Here is a 16,295-nt window from a genome sequence, read left to right on the forward strand (position 1 = left end):
GTGATCCAAATATTTCTTTAATCCTAGTAAGACAGAACTATATAAGGTATTTTTCAATAAAATAACATAAATATGAGACGAGTCATGACATTGAACTAAAACATTCAACAATAAAGATAATAAAATCGCATAAAATAAATATTATTAACAAGCCATAATGAAAATAAATATAATTTAAAATTATGACTAATAAGTACTATTATTTACATGACTAACCACTAAAAAAATTAAGTTATACATTTTATCTAAACTATAAAAAAAAACTAAAAAAATAGATATCCAACACTATTTTCATTCATAGTACAATTGAATTGAATGTCTTTTATTAGCATTAGTATTGATTTGATTTTGGTTTAGGATTTATTTGAGTTACTTGGAACATCCAAAAATTATAAGTTCAAGCTTGAAATAATATGTTAAAAGATAAAACTATGAAAAAGTCTAACAAATATTTATAAACTACACTACCATAAATATTTTTATATATTAAATATATTTAAAATTTTTATACATATAATGTCGGGTTGGTTTGGTTTCTGTTTGACTTTTTTTGGTTAAAACCAAACCAAACCAAATATGGTCATTTTTTTTTCCAACACCAAACCAAATCATAGTCGAATTGTTTTTCTCGGTTTGACTCGAATTATCGGGTTGGTGTGATTTATCGGTTTCATTTGTACACTAAGTAATGGGGTACTCTAATTTGGTGGCGGATCCAGAATTTTCATCAAGATGTGTCAAAATATAAATAATTAGATATATCGAAAAGTCAATGGGAGTCAACGTATAGTAAATATATATTAAAAAAAAAAAATTATCTAGCAAAATAGTACAGAATAATTTTTCGGCGAAGGAGTGTCTGACACCCCTGGCTCCGCTACTGCACTAATCTTGAAACTATGTCAGAGTTAACAATGAAGTTTACTTTATCTTATTTTACTAAACAGTGTTCTGTCAAACTCTGGGGCTTTGCACAATGGAGTTTAAGTGCACAATCTCGAACTTTAGGGGCGCCTACATCGTGAGAAAACTATAAATAAACCAAATAAACCGTGTCGAGTTTTTAAATCTATAAATAAACTAAATAAACCAACAAAGTTGGGTTTTCGGGTTTTTTTCCAATAAAATTTTCATAGCACAAAATATGTAATTTGTGCCCTAAATATTTCTTTAGTCCTAATAAGATACAACTATATATAATGTATTTTTCAAGAAAATAACACAATAATATGAGATAAATTATAGCATTATATTAAATTATTTAATAACAAAGATAATAAAATTGTATAAAGCATAGCTAATGAAAATTAATATAATCTAAAAATACTATATAGGTGATGCTAAAATAAGTATTACATAACTAAGTACTAAAGAAAAAGATAAACTAAGTTATGCATTTTCATTATAAACCAATGTAAAACTAAAAAATAGATATCCAACATTATCATCATTCCTAGCATTGATTTGAATTTCTTTTCTTAGCATTAGTATTGATTTGAACTTTGTTTGAGTTCCTACATTTATGGACTATAATGTTTATTTCTCATTCAAGAATATTATGTGCAAACTTGAAATAATACGTCAAAAGATAAAACTGTGAAAAAGTTTAAGAAATATTTATAAATTACAATAACATTACAATAATATTTATATATAAAAAGTATTTTTAAAAATTGTACCCTTTGCTTTCAATTGTGTCACAAATATGAATGAATATTCGTCAAAATTTTCAGGATGTGGCATGATCGAGTCAACTGCTATTGGAACACATAGTTGGTACTTAAAAAGCTTCATAATAGCTTTTACATCTAAAAAAGGTTGAATTTAATTTTAATTTTTAATTAATTTTATCCATTTTTTATGAATTGATCTAAAACAGTATTGTCCAAAACCGTGACATTAGAGGTCTTCCAACTCAAAATATCAAGAGACTCTTAAATTGATCTTAGCTTATTTTAATCCAGTTTGTTTGCAAATTAATTCAAAGCAAAGAGAGGAAAATATTTAGTGCAAATTGTACAGAAATCAACCTAGGAGTCAGGCCCATGATTATTCCTGCAAGTATTTTGAAGGTATAATACATGATATTCTTCTATTTTTGTTTTGTTTTAAGTAACTGATTATTGAACTTAGTATATATTCACTGACAGTTAGGTATAGAGTATTAGCACAATTGATCGTTTATCACCTTTGAAACGTGTTTTATAATATTTGATACAAAATAATTTATGCATCGCACGAATATAGATACTAGTACTATATATATATATATATATATATATATATATATATATATATATATAAAATTTTGAACACCATGAAATTTCTAGTTCTGTCAGTTTCCAAGCAAATGTAATTACATATGTTTGGGTGTTCACATACGGTTCCTCATAAGTGATAACGAGGTTTAGTTTTTTCTTTGGTCGTAGCATTTAAAAGTATATTTCCATCATTAATAATGACGAGACTAGTCTGAGAATTTGTTTGCCTACTTTAAATCTTGTATATCTTCTAGATTTGCATAAAACACGTAATATGATGTAATTGCAAATGATATCGGGAGTCACTTGCTAACCATATTGAGAATAATGCAAGAACATACATTTCAAATTCATCAGCTCATACCCCATAAAGTTGGTGACAATAGGTTCGTATACTAGAGTAATATTAACACTTGCTCTGCATTTATTTGAAATACAAATTCAACATAAAGACTATACAAAATGCTCTTTTTGTTCTTTTCTTCCTAGCATTCTCGTAATATCTCATTTCCAATTTACAATGTAGCAACTCGTGTTGTCTTGATGTCCTTTAGATCGGAAGCGGATTTAGGAAGGAGAAAAATTAAAGAAAGTATTAAATTGATCCCGTTCCTCTAGATAAAAAATTAATCATTCAACCAAGTGCATCATTTAGCCTTTTTATAGTATGGATGCCAACAAATAATATTAGATCAATTCTAGCAAATATGGACATAAAATACGTAATTTGGCGAAAAGATCATGAGTTTACGTGCCCATAAAATAGACTATAAATCCGCCCGTGATTTAGATAAGTGCAGCCCAAATACTCCAATCTGTCGTAAATCAACAGATTAAAAATTAATTGTCCATATTTTGTCAACCAACTCTTGATGCACAAGCATGTAAAGAATAGACAAAGATCCATGCAAGTAAAATTTGTGATAGTATTTTCAAAATAAATGAGTTCAAGTGTCAATATGCATATTAAAGAGTTTTTATATGTGGCAATATTTTAAAGCCTCTTGTTGACAAGTGTCTTAAATAGAACCATCCCTTCTGGAAGATATGAGAAATATGGCAAAACGCTTTTGAAAAGTGGCAATGCACTTTGCCACGTTCTTTTCTCTCAGCATGTTAAATCCATACACATGTGCCTATCAATAGGCTCTCAATTGGACAAGAAAATCATCATTAGCAAGACAAAAGTAATCCTTCTACTTCTTTCCTTCCAATTTCGGTCTTCATCAGCTTTCTTTTATTGTTTTTTCCTTCTCAAAGTTTAGTAGTTTAATTTCTTTTGTTTCCCTCTTTTAAATAACTGTGTTTGTAATATTTAATTTTGTTGATTCCTGTATTCTCTAAATAAATAGAGATAGACTTGTTTAATTCTGGAGAAATATTTCACATTGTTGAAATAGTTTCTTCGAACAGTGCCCAACACGACTCAAGTCAATTAGTGTATTTCCGCTCACAAATATTATTGCAGTATTATTATCGTTATTTTTCGGTGTCATTTCCCTACAATCTAAGAAACTATCAAGTAATACTACTACGGAAAGTTTTGATGGTGCTACCAATTTTGATATTGTCTCCGCTGCTACTGTTCCAGCTATCCTGCCAGATATCCACGGTGTTGTAAATACGTTATTGCATCCACAACTTGAGCAGACACTGATATCAAAATACAGGTATGTAAATAGACATGGTTATATATCCAATGCTAATATTAAAACCTTCAAGAAAAATGCACCTCAATGCAAGAGAAGAAGAGTTGAGATAAATGACAATCTTGCTAAGTCAAAATTAAATTTAACTAAAGCGGATAATATAATTGTTGTGGTCATTTCTCAAATAAATAATGTGGCCAATGTGAGAAATTGGGTGATAGACTCTGGTGCTACTAGGCACATTTGTACAGACAAAAATGAATTTTTATCTTACACCCAAGTTGAGGAAGGAGAAGAAATTATTTATCTTGGTGACTCAAGAACAACTCGCGTTATTGGGAAAGAAAAAATTCTCCTCAAACTCATATCTGGCAAAACTCTAGCATTGAGTGATGTATTGCATGTACCTAATATCCAAACCAATTTGGTTTTTGTGGGATTATTAGGAAAAGTTGGAGTGAAGGTTTCTTTCGAGAATAATGAGGTCGTATTGACCAAAAATGATATTTTTGTAGGCAATGGATATTGTAACCATGATTTATTTATGCTTAATATTTTTGATACTAGCAATGAAAATGCATATTCTTCTGCTTATATGGTTAAGTCAATTCGTTTTGGCATGCTAGACTAGGACATGTTAATGTCGTGTATATAAAGAAAATACAATGTAATGACCCAATCGGTCATTTTTACTTTTAGAACCCCGTTCCCTAAAATAAAACTTTCTAGAGATTCTTGTAATGATTTATGACTTGCGGGGATGGTTGGTTCGGGATTTGGAAGTGTTTGAAATGAAACCGGAACACTTGATTCCTTAAGTTGGCCTTAAAGTTCTAAGTTTGATTTCGGTCAATATTTTGAGAAAACAACCCCGGAATAGAATTTTTATGATTCCAACAGCTCTGTATGGTGATTTTGGACTTAGGAGCGTGATCGGAATTGTGTTTGAAAATCCGTAGTGAAATTAGGCTTGAAATGGCTAAAATAGGAATTTAAAGTTTGAAAGTTTGACCGGGGAGTTGACTTTTTGATACCGGAGTCGGAATTCAGTTTCGAAAATTTTCATAGCTCCGTTATGTAATTTATGACTTGTGTGTAAAATTCGAGGTCAATCGGAGTTGATTTGATAGGTTCCGACATTGAATGTAGAAGTTGAAAACTCTTAGTTTCATTAAGCTTGAATTGGGGTATGATTCATGGTTTTAGCGTTGTTTGATGTGATTTAGAGGTTCGAATAAGTTCGTATGATATTTTAGGACTTGTTGGTATATTTGGTTGAGGTCCCGAGGGCCTCGGGTGAGTTTCGGATGGTTAACGGATCAAAAGTTGGACTTAAAAAGCTGCTGCAATTTTCTCTTCTGCTGCATTTTTCTGGGATGTGATCGAGCCCCAGATATCGAGCCTCAAATCGAGCCCCAGATATCGAGCCTCAGGTCGAGCCCCAGATACCGAGCCTCAGATCGAGGCCTGAGTCGAAGTCAGGGACGAGGCTCAGTATCGAAGCCTCGATCGAAGGCAAGGCTCGAGGGCATAATCGAGGGTAAGGCTCGAAGGCTCAAGCTCGATGCAATGATTGAGGCTATGATCGAAGGCCCAACCCCGATACCCTGATCGAGGCCATGACCGAGGTCCAGACTCGAGCATGTGATCGAAGTCGCGATCAAAGGTAAGGCTCGATGGCATGATCGAAGGTATGGCTCGAGGGCTAGGATCGAGGCCCAACCCTCGATGCCCTGATCGAAGGCACATGTTCGATGCCGCGATCGAGGCCCTGTTCGAGGCCCTGTTTGAGGCCCAGTTCCGAAGTGCTGGGCAGTATTATAAAGAGAGGACATTCATCCCATTTGTCATTTTTGACGAACTTGAGCTTGAGCAGAGACGACTTTTGGCAGATTTTCAAGGAAAAAATATTGGGGTAAGTGATTCTAACTCGGATTTGATCAATATACAAGAATATATCATTGTTTTCACAATTTAATTAGTGTTTTGAGATTGAAATTTAGAAAAGTTTAGAAATCTCATAGAAACGAAATTTTGAGATTTCGGTATCGATTCGGAGTCGGATTTGAGTGAAACTGGTATGGTTGGACTCGTAATTGAATGGGTTGTCGGATTTCATAATTTTCGTCAGATTCCGAGATGTGGGTCCCGCGGGCAAAATTTTAATTAATTTCGGGATTTTTATTAAAAATATAGTATTTCCCTATAGAAGTTATTTCCTACAATTTTTAGTGATTGTACTGAATTATTTTGGCTAGATTCGAGCCAGACAGAGTTGGATAATCGTGGAAAAGGCAAAATCTTGGATTAAATTGGAGCAAGACGAGATAAGTCTCTTGTCTAATCTTGTGAGGGGAAAATTACCTCATAGGTGATTAAGATTAAATAATTATTGCTAATTGTGGGGGCTACGTACGCACGAGGTGACGAGAGTCCGTGCGTATGCTAAAGTCCGGGTAGTTTAGGACTCAAAGCATGTATTACTTATGCAAATTGTATTCTTTGATTAATTAATATTAATTAATATATATAAATATATATTGTGAATTGTTTGATAAAGATATTAAAGGATGAAAATCTCATAGGCTTGATTTCTATTTAAATTAATTAATTGTCAAAAGAAATTGTTCTCCTCCCAAATTTATCATATAATAAATATACTCTCCTTCCGGAGGTACATAAAAATGTCCTCCTTTCTTGTGGAGCGGGCCGAACGCCTCGGCAGGATAGATGCATCTATGGATCGCGCCACACGTCCCTCGACAGTGTACATGACACTCTGGATCGGGCCGTACGTCCTCGGCAGAAATCGTGCTTAATAATAATAATTACACGATGCTTTAATAATTTATTTCAGCTTGTAAAGCTAATTAGTAAATCGGAAAATCTTTGGGATTTAATGAATTATTATTCTTGCTTGTTAAGAAATTAATTGTTACTCCTGTAAATGAGATTTAATTGATAAATTAGAATTTATTTGAATTAAAGGAATTTAATTAATATATTAAAAATTGATACATTTGAAGGAATTTGATTATTTCCGCTGATTAAATAAATTCTGTAAATCACATTGATTTAAATATTCTAGTTTTATTTCAATTGTTATTGACCTATAGTGAGTGTCAAAGTCGGTCATCTCGTCTCTACCACTTTGAGATTAGGCTTGATACTTACTGGGTACACGTTGTTTACATACTCATACTACACTTGCTGCACTTTTTGTGCAGGATCTGAGACAGGTACTAGTGGAGGACCTATCATCACATACCCACGTCATCTAGTGGCATAGTGGTGAGCTGCCTTTCTGAGCCGTTCTGCAGCTACCAGTGTCTCTTCTGATATTTATATTCTGTCTATTTTATTTCAGACAGTATTTGGAGTTTTTGTATAATCTACTAGATGCTCATTCCCTTGTGACACCAGGTCTTGGCACACACATTGGTAGAGTTTGGGTTTATATTTTCTTGGTTTTAAATTTTATCAATGTATGCTTAATTTATTAGTTAGCTTGCCTAGATGTAGTGTTGGGCGCCATCACGACCTACAGGTGAAATTGGGTCGTGACAACATGGTATCAAAGCACTAGGTTCACGTAGGTCTCACAAGTTATGAGCAGACTTAATAGAGTCTTGCGGATCAGTACGGAGACGTCTGTACTTATCTTCGAGAGGCTATATGTTGTTAGGAAACTACATTTCTTCATATTCCATCATGCAATTGATGTAGTACTAAATATCCTTCTCTTATTCTCTCACAGATGGTGAGAATATGCTCTAATGAGGTTCCAGACCAGGGAAGAGCTTCTCCCCCAGTTGTTAGAGGTCGAGGCAGAGGCCGAGGGAGGGCTCCAGCCCGTGGTAGAGGGCGAGGACGTCCCAAGACTATTCCGGTTATGCCGCCAGTGGATCCAGTAGAGAATACCATTATTGAGGAGCAGGGTGAGGTGCCTGTGGCAGAGCCAGCTCCGGTGGACTTCACATCTGCACCGGGATTTCAGTATGTCATCGGTCGTATGCTGCGAGTTATGGACAATATGACTCAGGTCAGTTTATTTCCGGCAGACCCAGCCACATCTCAGGCGGGCGGGGGAGCATAGACCCCTACTACGCAGGCTCATGGACAGGCAACTGCTGTATATCAGACCCAGGGTGCATTACCCGTAGGTGGAGTCCAGCCAGTGGCAGCAGCTACACCTGAGCCCAGGCCGGCTGTAGCCGCCGATCCTTAGAAACTATTGGACAGATGGACTAGACTACATCCTCCTATCTTTGGGGGTGAGCGACATGAGGATCCACATGATTTCATTGATCGTTGCAAGGATAGACTGTACAACATGAGGATATTGGAATCCCATGGGGTTGATTTCGCTACTTTTCAGCTAGAGGGTAGAGCCCGTAGATGGTGGCAGTCTTATGCTCTTTGCAGACCAGCAGATTCTCCTCCCATGACTTGGGACAAGTTCACCCGCATCTTCTTGGACAGGTATATTCCACCCTCCCAGAGGGAAGAGTTGCGGTTTCAGTTTGACCAGCTCCAGCAGGGTCAGATGTCAGTGACCAATTATGAGGCGAGGTTTTCTGAATTATCTCGCCATGCACTAATGATACTCCCTACTGAGGCGGAGAGAGTGCGAAGGTTTGTAGCCGGTTTACATACTGATATTCAGGCTACTATGGCTCGAGAGGTTGAGATGGGTACTTCTTATGAGCGAGTTGTGGAGATAGCCTGGAGGATTGAGGGTGTACGTCAGCGGAGCCGAGAGCAGATTATGAGAGATAAGCGATTCAGAGGTGCTCCGTCCGGGGGCAGAGGTCAGTTCGTGAGGGGACAGTCCAGCAGCCCCATATCCAGCACCACCACCTCCTCGAGGTGCTCCAGTGCGACCTTATCTCAGTACTATCCTAGAGAGTTCTTACCGCCCACCAGCTATTCAGGGTCCTCCCAGTGGGTATTCAGGTCCCCAGGGCCAGACACTTAGTCAGCAGGCCATCGCACCGAAGAGTTGTTACGAGTGCGGGGATCCAGTCACATGCGGAGGTTTTGCCCCACGCTTCGAGGTAGACCAGTACAGCAGGGTCAACAACTTATGCTTACCGGACCAGTTGCTCCACCAGTAGTCCGACCACCCAGAGGTGGAGGACAGGTGGGAAGGGGCCGTCCTAGAGGTGGAGGTCAGCCAGGCGGAGGCTAGCCAGTTGGCGCTCCAGCTCGGTTCTATGCTTTTCTGGCTAGACCAGATGCAGAGGCCTCAGATGCCATGATTACATGTATTATTTCTGTTTGTGGCAAAGATGCCTCAGTATTATTTGATCCAGGATCTACGTATTCATATGTGTCATCTCTATTTGCTATATTCCTGGGTGTTTCTCGTGAGTCCTTGAGTACTCATGTTTATGTGTCCACTCCTGTGGGCGATTCTGTTGTGGTGAACCGGATCTACCGGTCTTGTATTATTACATTATGTGGTTATGAAACTAGAGCAGATCTCCTATTGCTTGAGATGACCGATTTTGAAATTATTCTAGGTATGGACTGGTTATCTCCATATCATGCTATTCTAGATTGTCATGCCAAGACTGTTACCCTGGCTATTCCAGCATTGCCTAAGCTGGAGTGGAAGGGTTCGCCTGTTAGTTCATTTAATCGAGTTATTTCTTTTATAAAGGCTCAATATATGGTTGAGAAGGGTTGTTTGGCTTATCTAGCCTATGTTCGGGATACTACTGTAGAGACTCCTGCTATTGATTCAATGCCTGTAGTTCGGGAGTTCCCCGATGTATTTCCGTCAGATCTTCCAGGTATGCCACCTGATCGTGATATTGATTTTTGTATTGACTTGGCTTCAGATACCCAGCCTATATCTATCCCACCGTATCGTATGGCTCCGAAAGAATTGAAAGAATTGAAAGAACAGCTTGAAGAGTTACTAGCCAAAGGGTTTGGCAGACCGAGTGTATCGCCTTGGGGTGCACCAGTATTATTTGTGAAAAATAAGGATGGAACAATGCGGATGTGTATTGATTATCGCCAATTAAACAAAGTCACTATTAAGAACAAGTACCCGTTGCCGCATATTGATGATCTATTTGACCAGTTGCAGGGTGCTAGGGTATTCTCTAAGATCGACTTGAGGTCGGGGTACCATCAGTTGAAGATTCGGGATTCGGATGTTCCGAAGACTGCTTTTCGTACTAGATATGGTCATTATGAGTTTCTGGTAATGTCTTTTGGTTTAACTAATGCACCGGCAGCATTTATGGATCTGATGAACAGGGTATTCAGGCCATATATTGACTCATTTGTCATTGTCTTCATTGATGACATTTTGATCTACTCTCGTAGTAAGGAGGAGCATAAGCAGCATATGAGAGTAGTGCTTCAGACATTGCGGGAACAAAAGCTATATGCTAAGTTCTGTAAATGTGAGTTTTGGCTAGAGTCTGTAGCATTTTTGGGACATATCGTATCGGGCGAAGGTATTAAAGTTGATCCCAAAAAGATTGAGGCAGTTCAGAATTGGCATCGTCCCACTTCGGCGACGGAGATCAGGAGTTTTCTGGGTTTGGCAGGTTATTATCGTCGGTTCGTGGAAGGTTTTTCATCTATTGCAGCACCTTTGACCAAATTAACCCAGAAGGGTGCTCCATTCCGATGGTCCGATGATTATGAGGTGAGCTTTCAGAAGCTCAAGACATCATTGACTACAACACCAGTGTTAGTGGTGCCTTCTGGTTCGAGGATGTATACAGTGTATTGTGATGCTTCACGCGTTGGCTTGGGTTGTGTATTGATGCAGGAAGGGCAAGTTATTGCATATGCTTGACGTCAGCTGAAGCCCCATAAAAAGAATTATCCGGTACATGATTTGGAGTTAGCTGCGATTGTTCACGCTCATAAGATTTGGAGGCATTATCTTTATGGGGTGTCTTGTGAAGTTTACACTGATCATCGCAGTTTGCAGCATTTGTTCAAGCAGAGGGATCTAAATTTGAGGCAGCGCAGATGGCTGGAGTTACTAAAAGATTATGATATTACTATCTTGTATCATCCGGGCAAAGCAAATGTGGTTGCAGATGCCTTGAGTAGAAAGGCGGAGAGTATGGGTAGTTTGGCTTTCATTTCAGTAGAGGAAAGACCATTAGCCTCAGATATTCAGTCTCTGGCTAACAGACTTATGAGGCTGGATATTTCAGAGCCCAGCCGAGTTCTTGCATGTGTTGTGGCCCGGTCTTCACTATTTGAACAGATCAAGGCTCGCCAGTATGATGACCCACACCTGGTAGTTCTTCGTGAAACGGTACTACGAGGTGATACCAAGGAAGTTACTATTAGAGCGGATGGTGTTCTGCGACTCCAGGATCGTCTGTGTGTTCCTAATATGGATGAACTGAGGAAAAAGATCCTAGAAGAGGCACACAGTTCTCGATATTCTATTCATCCAGGTGCTACTAAGATGTATCGTGACTTGAGGCAACATTATTGGTGGCGACGAATGAAAAAGGACATAGTTGAGTATGTAGCTCGGTGTCTAAATTGCCAGCAAATTAAATATGAGCACCAGAGGCCAGGTGGCCTACTCCAACAGATGACCATACCAGAGTGGAAATGGGAATGAATTACTATGGATTTTGTAGTTGGGTTGCCGCGGACCTTGAGGAAGTTTGATGCAGTTTGGGTGATTGTTGACAGGTTGACCAAGTCGGCACATTTTATTCCTGTTGTGACTACGTATACTTCAGAGAGGTTGGCCCAGATTTATACTCAGGAGATAGTTCGGTTGCACGGTGTGCCAATTTCCATCATATCAGATAGAGGCCCTCAGTTTACTTCACATTTCTGGAAAATAGTACAGAGTGAGTTAGGGACCCGTGTAGAGCTCAGCACAACCTTTCATCCGCAGATCGATGGACAGTCAGAGAGGACAATTCAGATTTTGGAGGATATGCTCAGAGCATATGTGATTGACTTTGGAGGTCAGTGGGATTGTTTCCTGCCTTTGGCCGAGTTTGCTTATAATAACAGTTACCAATCCAGCATCGAGATAGCTCTGTTTGAGGCTTTATATGGTCGGCGATGTCGTTCACCTATCGGATGGTTTGAGCCAGGTGAGGCTAAGTTATATGGTACTGATTTGGTAAGGGATGCCTTGGAAAAGGTAAAGTTGATTCAGGAACGACTTCGTACAGCACAGTCCAGACAAAAGAGTTACGCGGATCAGAAAGCGCGTGAAATATCATTTATGGTAGGTGAAAAAGTTCTCTTGAAGGTTTCGCCGATGAAGGGAATTATGAGATTCGGGAAGAAGGGCAAGTTGAGCCCAAGGTTTATAGGCCTATTTGAGGTGTTGAAACGAGTTGGGGAGGTTGCTTATGAGCTTGCCTTGCCTCCCAGCCTATCGGGAGTTCATCCAGTTTTTCACGTATCTATGCTCCAGAAGTATCATGCCGACCTATCACATGTGTTAGACTTCAGCACAGTTCAGCTAGATAATAGCTTGGGTTATGAAGAGGAGCCAATTGTCATTGTTGATAAACAGGTTCGCCAGTTGAGATCCAAGAGGATTTCTGCAGTAAAAGTCCAGTGGAGGGGCCAACCAGTCGAAGAAGCGACTTGGGAGACCGAGGAAGACATGCGGAGTAGATATCCACACTTATTCAGCACTCCAGGTACGATTCTAAACCCGTTTGAGGACGAACGTTTGTTTAAGAGGTGGAGAATGTAATGACCCAACCGGTCATTTTAACTTTTAGAACCCCGTTTCCTAAAATAAAACTTTTCGGAGGTGCTTGTAATGATTTATGACTTGCGGGGATGGTTGGTTCGGGATTTGGAAGTGTTTGAGGTGAAACCGGAACACTTGATTCCTTAAGTTGGCCTTAAAGTTCTAAGTTTGACTTCGGTCAACATTTTGAGAAAACGAACCCGGAATAGAATTTTGATGATTCCAACAGCTCCGTATGGTGATTTTGGACTTAGGAGCGTGATCGGAATTGTGTTTGGAAATCCGTAGTGAAATTAGGCTTGAAATGGCTAAAATAGGAATTTAAAGTTTGAAAGTTTGACCGGGGAGTTGACTTTTTGATGCCGGAGTCGGAATTCAGTTCCGAAAATTTTCATAGCTCTGTTATGTAATTTATGACTTGTGTGTAAAATTTGAGGTCAATCGGAGTTGATTTGATAGGTTCTGACATTGAATGTAGAAGTTGAAAACTCTTAGTTTCATTAAGCTTGAATTGGGGTATGATTCATGGTTTTAGCGTTGTTTGATGTGATTTAGAGGTTCGACTAAGTTCGTATGATGTTTTAGGACTTGTTGGTATATTTGGTTGAGGTCCCGAGGGCCTCGGGTGAGTTTCGGATGGTTAACGGATCAAAAGTTGGACTTAAAATGGTGCTGCAATTTTCTCTTCTGCTGCATTTTCTGGGATGTGATCGAGCCCCAGATATCGAGCCTCAGGTCTAGCCCCAGATACCGAGCCTCAGATCGAGGCCTTAGTCGAAGTCAGGGACGAGGCTCAGTATCGAAGCCTCGATCGAAGGCAAGGCTCGAAGGCTCAAGCTCGATGCAATGATTGAGGCTATGATCGAAGGCCCAACCTCGATACCCTGATCGAGGCCATGACCGAGGTCCACACTCGAGCCTGTGATCGAAGTCGCGATCGAAGGTAAGGCTCGATGGCATGATCGAAGGTATGGCTCGAGGGCTAGGATCGAGGCCCAACCCTCGATGCCCTGATCGAAGGCACATGTTCGATGCCGCGATCGAGGCCCAGTTCCGAAGTGCTGGGCAGTGTTATAAAGAGAGGACATTCGTCCCATTTGCCACTTTTGACGAACTTGAGCTTGAGCAGAGACGACTTTTGGCAGATTTTCAAGGGAAAACATTGGGGTAAGTGATTCTAACTCAGATTTGATCAATATACAAGAATATATCATTGTTTTCACAATTTAATTAGTGTTTTGAGATTGAAATTTGAAAAAGTTTAGAAATCTCATAGAAACGAAAATTTGAGATTTCGGTATCGATTTGGAGTCGAATTTGAGTGAAACTGGTATGGTTGGACTCGTAATTGAATGGGTTATCGGATTTCATAACTTTCGTTGGATTCCGAGATGTGGACCCCGCGGGCGAATTTTTAATTAATTTCGGAATTTTTATTAAAAATGTAGTATTTCCTTATAGAAGTTATTTCCTACAATTTTTAGTGATTGTACTGAATTATTTTGGCTAGATTCGAGCCAGACAGAGTTGAATAATCGTGGAAAAGGCAAAATCTTGGATTAAATTGGAGCAAGACGAGGTAAGTCTCTTGTCTAATCTTGTGAGGGGAAAATTACCTCATAGGTGAATAAGATTAAATAATTGTTGCTAATTGTGGGGGCTACGTACGTACGAGGTGACGAGAGTCCGTGCGTATGCTAAAGTCCGGGTAGTTTAGGACTCAAAGCATGTATTACTTATGTAAATTGTATTCTTTGATTAATTAATATTAATTGATATATATAAATATATATTGTGAATTGTTTGATAAAGATATTAAAGGATGAAAATCTCATAGGCTTGATTTCTATTTAAATCAATTAATTGTCAAAAGAAATTGTTCTCCTCCCAAATTTATCATATAATAAATATACTCTCCTTCCGGAGGTACATAAAAATGTCCTCCTTTCTTGTGGAGCGGGCCGAATGCCTCGGCATGATAGATGCATCTATGGATCGCGCCGCACGTCCCTCGGCAGTGTACACGACACTCTGGATCGAGCCGTACGTACTCGGCAGAAATCGTGCTTAATAATAATAATAATTACACGATACTTTAATAATTTATTTCAGCTTGTAAAGCTAATTAGTAAATCGAAAAATCTTTGGGATTTAATGAATTATTATTCTTGCTTGTTAAGAAATTAATTGTTACTCCTGTAAATGAGATTTAATTGATAAATTGGAATTTATTTGAATTAAAGGAATTTAATTAATATATTAAAAATTGATACATTTGAAGGAATTTGATTATTTTCGCTGATTAAATAAATTTTGTAAATCACATTTATTTAAATATCCTAGTTTTATTTCAATTGTTATTGATCTATAGTGAGTGTCAAAGTCGGTCATCTCGTCTCTACCACTTTGAGATTAGGCTTGATACTTACTGGGTACACGTTGTTTACGTACTCATACTACACTTGCTGCACTTTTTGTGCAGGATCTGAGACAGGTACTAGTGGAGGACCTATCATCACATACCCACGTCATCTAGAGGCATAGTGGTGAGCTGCCTTTCTGAGCCGTTCTGCAGCTACCAGTGTCTCTTCTGATATTTATATTCTGTCTATTTTATTTCAGATAGTATTTGGAGTTTTTGTATAATCTACTAGATGCTCATTCACTTGTGACACTAGGTCTTGGCACACACATTGGTAGAGTTTGGGTTTATATTTTCTTGGTTTTAAATTTTATCAATGTATGCTTAATTTATTAGTTAGCTTACCTAGCTGTAGTGTTGGGCGCCATCACGACCTACAGGTGAAATTGGGTCGTGACATACAGTCACTAGGATTAATATCTGGTTTAGACTCAAATAATATTAACAAGTGTGAAATATATGTTGAAGCTAAAAGTACTAGAAAGACCTGTTTTCCGTAAATAGAGAAACTGAATTGTTATCTTTAATTCACACTGATTTAAGCGACTTGAAGCAGACTATGACTAGAGGTAGTAAAAGATATTATGTAATTTTTATTGATAATTTTTCTAGATATACTAAGTTGTAATTGCTTAGAAATAAAGATGATACTTTTAATACTTTTATTTCTTATAAAACTAAGGTTGAAAATTAACTTAGTAAAAAAATCAAGAGAATTAGATCTGATAAAGGTGGAGAATATTTATCTTTGAATGAATTTTGTGAAAAGAATGGAATAATTCATGAAGTAACTCCGCCTTATTCACTGGGTCAAATGGAATAGTTGAAAGAAAAAATAGAACATTGAAAGAGATGATGAACTCTATGCTAGTTAGTTCTAATGCTCCTGATAATTTGTGGGGTGAAACTATTTTATCTGCATGTCACTTACAAAATAGAATACCACATAGATGAACTAGCAAAACTCCTTATGAATTGTGAAAGGGTTATAAACCTAACTTGAAATATTTAAAAGTGTGGGGTTGCCTTGCTAAAATTCTTTTGCCCGAACCTAAAAAGAGGAAAATAGGTTCTAAAACTGATGATTGCATGCTTATTGGATATGCTGAACATAGTACTGCATATAGATTTCTTGTATTTAAATATTATGTGCTTGATTGCAATACTATAATTGAGACAAAGAATGCAGAGTTCTTTGAACATATTTTTCCACTGTCTGATAAAATTTCTCATACACATAT

The sequence above is a fragment of the Nicotiana tomentosiformis genome, chromosome 2 (genome assembly GCF_000390325.3).
Source record: "Nicotiana tomentosiformis chromosome 2, ASM39032v3, whole genome shotgun sequence".
NCBI classification, from domain to species: domain Eukaryota; kingdom Viridiplantae; phylum Streptophyta; class Magnoliopsida; order Solanales; family Solanaceae; genus Nicotiana; species Nicotiana tomentosiformis.